The following is a 6,469-nucleotide window of genomic DNA, read 5'->3' as shown; positions in this document are numbered from 1 at the left end:
AGTACCCAGGCAATTACTAGAGCACAGCAGCACAAATTGGGACTTCATTGCTTTCATGCTGTCTTCTTCCTGACAGGTGAGCCAGTAGTACTTTCACCTGCCCTATGAGGAACAAGAATGTTAGACTGAATCCTTCCCAAATATCACCTAAGGTCTGGAAATGCAGGAGCTGGAGGCCTGAGCATTTCAGGCAGCTTGTAGAGGAGGCTATGGCAGAGCTGTGGCAGAGCCAGTGGGTGGCTGCAAGTTGTGCCCTATGCCAACAGTGTGCCAGGCTCTGGCAATGAGCAGCAAGCTCCAAGCCTCCTCACCTGCTCAGGTGAGCTGGGGACTGAACCCCACTATCTCTGAGTAGAGACCCTGTCTCCAGTGCACCATAGCCATGGCAGAAACTGGATACCTTAATTTTGCTCTCAGCCCTTTGAACTTGGAGGTGAGGGGTGGGAATGCTGAGCTCTGCAGCTCCATCTGAACAGGCTGGTGGCTGCCTCGAGGCTCCCAGGTGCCTTGCAGGGGGAGAAGGTGCAGCCATGGATGTGATGATCTTCCCTGGATAATAATGCTGCAGGCAGGTCTGATACTTTTGATGCTCCAACCAGCCATGAGGGCCTGGGTGAGGAGTGGACTTTTCCAGATCTTCCTTCCCTCAGAAATGGTAATTTTGCTGAGAGGATGTGGATCTTCTCAGTGAGTAACTTGATACACCAGGGGCAGGGGGCTGTGCAGAATAACAGTTCGTTACCACTGTAAAAGCACACAAGAGTAGGGATATTCCCACTGTGGAACCAACAGACAAAGAAAAACAATCCCAGAGGAATGGAAGGCTTCTCATGTGGAAAGCACACAGGGATGGGACTGTGCAGTGCTGAAGGGTTTCTTTGCACACAGACTTTCTCTCATCGCATGCAGGTGCACAACTTCTGGAGTGATAGAGGCAACGAATGGGGAGTGGATGACCTCCCCAGAGCTCATCATGAGCAGCTGGAAGAAGGGTGGGAACGTGGGAAGAGTTTTCCCGAGATAGCCAGGAGAGCCCAAGGTTCCTCTTCCTCCTTTGGCGTGGTACAGAGCAGAGGTGGCTGTTCAGTTCCGCTGTGGGGTTAGCTACAGCTGCCAAAATCAGCCCTTGTTAAGGTGTGCAGAAGCAGGACGATGTTCCCGAGGGGGAGATAAGAGGATGAACCCCTCTGAAGGGGGATTATCCGAGCTCTCCTGCAAGCTGTCCTCCCGCTGAAACACCTCGCTGTGCAGCTGGAGGTGACCTTAACAGGTGAACAACACAGCGAACAACATTCAGCCTTGAGAAAGGAAGAGCAGCCGCAGCTGGGGATATTGCGCTGTGGGGCTGGAGGGCGGGTGGCGGCGTGCCCAGCAACACGCCGCTATCGGGGCGGACACGCGCGTATCAGCGCCGGCAGCTGCTGCTCTGCGGCCCCTCCGTGCCACGCCGGAAGGAGCAGAGCCAACAGCCTGGCCCCTCTCCCTGGAGAACGCCAGGAGGGTACGGACCCCTCTGCCCGCACCGCCGCGCTGGGCAATGGCGGCGCGCAACGGGAACTACAGCTCCCAGCAGCCCCTGCGGCGGCAGCTCCCGCACGCGCATGCGTCCCGCGCGAACTCCCTTTCCCGGCAGGCCGGCCGAGAGCCTGGCTCGTCCCCCGCTCCCTCACGGCCGTGACGCGCGCGCTGTGACGCAGCGCGGTGACGCGCAAAAGTGTGCGCCCTCCACAGCGATCGCGGCCGCCGCGGGGTGCGCGGGGCCGGCAGCAGGGGCCGGGGGTGGCGGCGGCACCGCGGGGCAGCGCGCAGGTAACCGGGGCCGGGCCGGGCGGGACGCGCCGCCGCCGCTTCCCTGGAGCCTCTACGGGCCGGGCCGGTTGGCGGCCGCGGCCTCCGCGCCGGGCAGGGGCAGGGGCAGCGGCGCGGGGTGGGGGGGGCGCCTCAGGCGCCTGAGGGGCGCGGGGTCGGCTGCGGGTCCGCCCCCACGCTAGGGGGCGCCCTCGGGGCGGGGGGCCCGGCGGGCCTGTCCCGGCCTGTCCCGTGCGCCCCCGGCCCGTGCCGTTCCCCCCGGCGGGACCGGGCCTGCGCCGCCCCGCCCGCCCCGGGCCCCCGCGCCCGGCCCGCCCCCTCCGCCGGGCTCTTCCTGCTGCGCCGGGCCTGTCGGGCGGGAGGTTCCCTGGCTCTCCGCCCCCCCGCTCTGGCCTCTGCCGACCTTTAAACGTTGAGGCGGCCCGTGCGTCCCGCCGGGCCGGGCGGTGCGGGACCCGGGGAGCTGTCACCGGCCGCCCCCGCCCCCGGGAGGTGCGGCCCGCGTGTTTCCCCTTCAGCCGCGCGAAGAGAAACTGATGTTGAAATGGAGCAGTTGTTTTCGCTCCCCTCCCCCCCCCTTATTTTGTAGACAGCAGAAGTTTGTTCCTGTTTTTGAGGTTTGTCCTGCCGTATCAGAACGTAGTTCCGAGTTTGTTTTGTAAAAGGAGAAATTCCAGGACACGGAATAACCTTGTGGTTTTCCCTGTCCTTAAAATGTTTTGATTTAAAAAAAAAAAAAAAAGAGTTTTTAAACAAATACTTAAAAGCAACGTTAGGGATATGTTCAGTAGTAACAGGCAATTTGGAGCTCTGTGAAACAGGGAAGTTGAACAAACGAGGACTTCCCTCAGAGTTTCCCTCAGTGTAAGACACCAGAGCACGTTTTTGTGCTTCAGAGATTGTGAGGCTTTTGTTACTTGGTGGTGTATTATTTCCACAAGTGAACTTCAGTGTTGACGGTTTGTGATACTTCAGCTTTAACTTCCACATGGTTATTTAAGACTCAATAGGTTTGGACAAATAGCTGTCAGGTACCTCACCTCTTTAAAGGATATTTGTGATGAGAGGGAGAATTTTACCTTTTCTTAAAGTAAGGAATTTTTTGTGTTAAAACATTATTATGAGAGAACCTACAGATACACTGCTCAGCTTTGCTGGGCATTTAACTATGGTTAACTGTGGTTAACTATGGTAATGCATTAGTGGTGTTACATTTTTACATTTGTCTTCTCCTCTACATTGCGTCCTCAGCCTTACTTAGAATCACGTTTGAAAGCAATGTGGAACTTGATTGTTTAAGCTGACTCAAAGAGCAGTTATTAGAATTTGAGTTGCCCCTATGCATGTAGAATTACAAATTCTCTTGTAATTTTTGTCCATTAATTTAATGTGCACATTAATTTAACTGTGCAGTCTTTCTACAAAATTGATTAAAATTGGAGTTTTCAGGAGTTTGTTTTTTCTGTTTTGTTTTGGTTTTTTTGGTTTTTTTGCTTGAGGTATAATTTTTGGTATTATTATGTGGCTCTTTCATTTTCCATTTAAATTGCTATTTTAGGGCTTTTGCATTCATTTCCCAGATAACCAATCTGTTGATTTTCAGATTTTACGAGTATCTATATATTCACTAGGAGGTTTCATGCTTTAAAATGTTTATCAGTGGGAAGTCAGTGTGTTCAGAACCTCCTAATCCTTTCCCTGAGCACACCGTCAGTGAGGGAATGAGCTGTAGTGGTGCTGCAGTTGGAGTGAGGCTCCAATGTGTCAATGGACAGAAGGGTGGAGCTGAACTGCTCCAGCTGTTCCAGGAACTGAATCAAGGTTTGTGGTTAGAGGTCACTGAAATTCTATGTCCTCTCTGTTCAGAGATGTCTCACTAAGGTGACTCAAGCACTAAAGTGTCTGACATTTCAAAAACATGTGAGTACCTTGAGGAATCTGTGTCTCAGTACTTCTTTGGGTTTCCCTTTTCTGTCAAATTTTTACATCTGAGCTCAGAAGGATAAAACGCCCATAAACCCTTTGCTGTGATACAGGAATACCAAGTAGTCTTTAATATTAAAGCATGTGGGTTTTCAGTGGCAGTGGCCAAACTGGTGTTTTTGGGGAAAAATCCCATTCCTTAGCTTATTAGATGTTCAAACTGAAATCTGTAGCAGGCCATGATTTTCAAAACTTACTAAGAGAAAAAATTACATCCCCCCTGCCCCCCTGAATTTAATATGATCAGTTCTGCTGGTTCTTGGAGAGCAGTTTAAGATGGAATTCGTTCAGCAACTTTTCCAGGGGAAATAGTGAAAGTCAGAGCTGTTATCCCAGGTTTCCTCTCCATCAGACCAGGTGTGTTGCTGATAGTTACAGGTTAGTTCATATTGTTCATGTTCTTGTCTTCTCTGCAGAGCTCTTCGCTTTGATTTAAGATGGAATTCTTGAAAAAAAGTGAGCCCAGGAGGAATTTCTGTGGTGCCATCTAAAATAGTTGGATTTATTTGAATAAATTGGGAGGGATAAGGCTGTGGAAGAGGCGAGATGCCTTGGCAAGACATTCACTATCATTGCAGTGTCCCAGTAGAAGGGGTGGCATTTTTATGTTGTAACTTTATTTCAAAAAACAGCTCTGTGTCAGCACTAGTTATTTAGATCAATAATGTGCTTTACTGAGGCAATTCTCCAGGTTCTAGGGATAGCTGGGATTTTTCTGTTTTCACGTGCTTTTGGTATAGCACAGGGTGTCCCAGAGGGCAGTGTGAGCAGTTCCTGTGGCCTTCCTGACTGAAACTTCGTTGACCTGTTGCAGGTATTGCTGGACCTTTCTTATTTTCCAGCAGGAGCAGTTAAGGGTTGTTGGAGGAAGTAAATTGTTCTCTAGATTGCAGAGAGCCTGCACAGGCCCTAGACTAGCTCTGAGGTCACAGGGCCCTTTTTTTCTGTATCCGTTGGGTACAGAATGAAGGTGGGGATGTCTGCGGTGGTTAAATGCAGATTTTGTTACAGCACTTGCATTCTGAAGCCCAGAGTGGATTTGTCTGAATGTTTTTCTGTGATGGTTAAAAGCTCCGAAGTGCTGCTGGCAAGTGATGTTCAGTTAATGAAAAAGGAAATGGAGCTTTATGAGCTTGGAATAGTTTTTCTTTTCAAGGGTGTTTGGGGGGGTGTGTGTGTGTACAATCTCATTATGGTTTTGCCTGCATCTAGGTAGTGTTTCTTCCTAAGCAATTTATGCATTTGCATTGAATTTCCTGATGTAGTTCTGCAATGAATGAATGAATAATGAATGCCCTAGATAAAATCATAATTACTTGTGATTCAGAAAACATAATCTTTTGTCATGCTTAGGTAGTTTTTTGTTAGCATATGTCCACTTCATATAGTAAGTATCAAAATGGTGTTCTTGTAGTCACAGGTTTATCTTTTTGTGGTCTTTGGGCTATGACTTTTGTGCAGCTTCTGCCAGTTTAATCTTCAGCCAGTGATCTTAACTTCATGCTCCTCATTTAACTAACTAGTCACAGTACATTAATTCAGAAGCACCTATGAGACAAGAGGTAGAACTGTAGGATTGTTCATCCATTCCCTAAGTGAGGAAAGGTTTTAAAACAGTTAGTGTCCAACACACACGAAGTTAAAATTGTGGTGATGTTTCTCAGAGAGAACTTAGGCTATAAATGCATATGTAATCTATGCTATGGATTCTTTTAGAGTCTGTCATTTGACTGATTCCTGAACATGTATTTCAGGAGTTGATGTGTATGTCACTGTCTTAAACACTTCTGGTTTTAATATTGGTTTGAAATCTTCTTTCTCTGGGTCAGTTATGACATATGGGTATTTAAACTCATGGCAGATAGATACTGGCTATATTACAGCTAATGAAATGTTGGAAATCTTTGTGTGTTTTTGGATGTGAAGGAATCTCTTTTGCTGTGTTTACTCTCCCCCACCTCCAATACAAAGTCAGTGTTTAAATTAGGTTTGGGTATTCCTTCCTCCAGAAGTTACAACTCTTTTCAGCAATCACCCTCTGTCAGGTTGGAAACTAAGGGCACAGCAGTATTTTGAGACAGATTTTCTTCTAGTTTAGGCTGTTAATATTTCTAGTAGATTTTTATCAGATTGACAAAAGCTGACACCTGGAAATTTAAAGGCTTAAACAGAACCTACAGTGATAGTTCTCTTCATTAAATGGTACTTCAACAAGTCACTCAGTACTGCAGGAGTTTCTCACTTTTGAGGATGGGAAGATAAATCTTCTGTCAGCTGCTGTCATGCCAGTAAAGGCTGATAAATCTGAAGTAATTGCTCCAGTGCTCCCTCCTGTGATCATCCTTCCTTCCTACTGGAGCCACTGGCTGTTCTTGGAAACCCTGAACAAGTGGGAACCCTGAACAAGAGCCCAGCTCTTTCCCAGCCACGGCTGTCCTGGGCTGCTCCCACTGCCCGCAGTGCTCAGGGCAGCTGCCTCTGCTCCTCGACACTGTGGACCTGAGGAGTTTGTAGGCACTTCCACCGCTGGCTGCAGGGTGTTAAACAGGGATAACGACACTGATCACAATCTTGCTGCCCTGGCTGGGTTGGTTCTTGAGTAAATCACTACAAAGGGTAACTCAGGTCTGCTCAGGGAGTTGAGGTAGAGCTTTTAAAAGGCTCAGCAGTGAACACA

At 48.9% G+C, this 6,469-nt stretch overlaps 1 protein-coding gene across 4 annotated transcripts in view; it reads left to right on the top strand.

The window, feature by feature from the left end:
- Window positions 1–1,669: 1,669 nt before the first annotated feature.
- DCAF1 (DDB1 and CUL4 associated factor 1) overlaps window positions 1,670–6,469 on the top strand; it is a 49,211-nt gene continuing 44,411 nt past the window's right edge. For 3 of the 4 annotated variants that reach the window (XR_014854786.1, XM_085072935.1, XM_085072937.1), the window contains exon 1: window positions 1,670–1,809. The gene's annotated coding sequence lies outside the window, so the exon portion shown is untranslated. Of the gene's footprint in view, window positions 1,810–4,208; window positions 4,334–6,469 lie in introns of all 4 variants that reach the window. The other variant, XM_085072936.1, reaches the window with a different exon arrangement.

This window comes from Lichenostomus cassidix, chromosome 12 (assembly GCF_008360975.1).
Source record: "Lichenostomus cassidix isolate B80296 chromosome 12, HeHo_3.0, whole genome shotgun sequence".
Taxonomy (NCBI): domain Eukaryota; kingdom Metazoa; phylum Chordata; class Aves; order Passeriformes; family Meliphagidae; genus Lichenostomus; species Lichenostomus cassidix.
The sequence above is the reverse complement of the archived record's forward strand: the minus strand, read 5'-3'. Positions and strand labels throughout refer to the sequence as shown.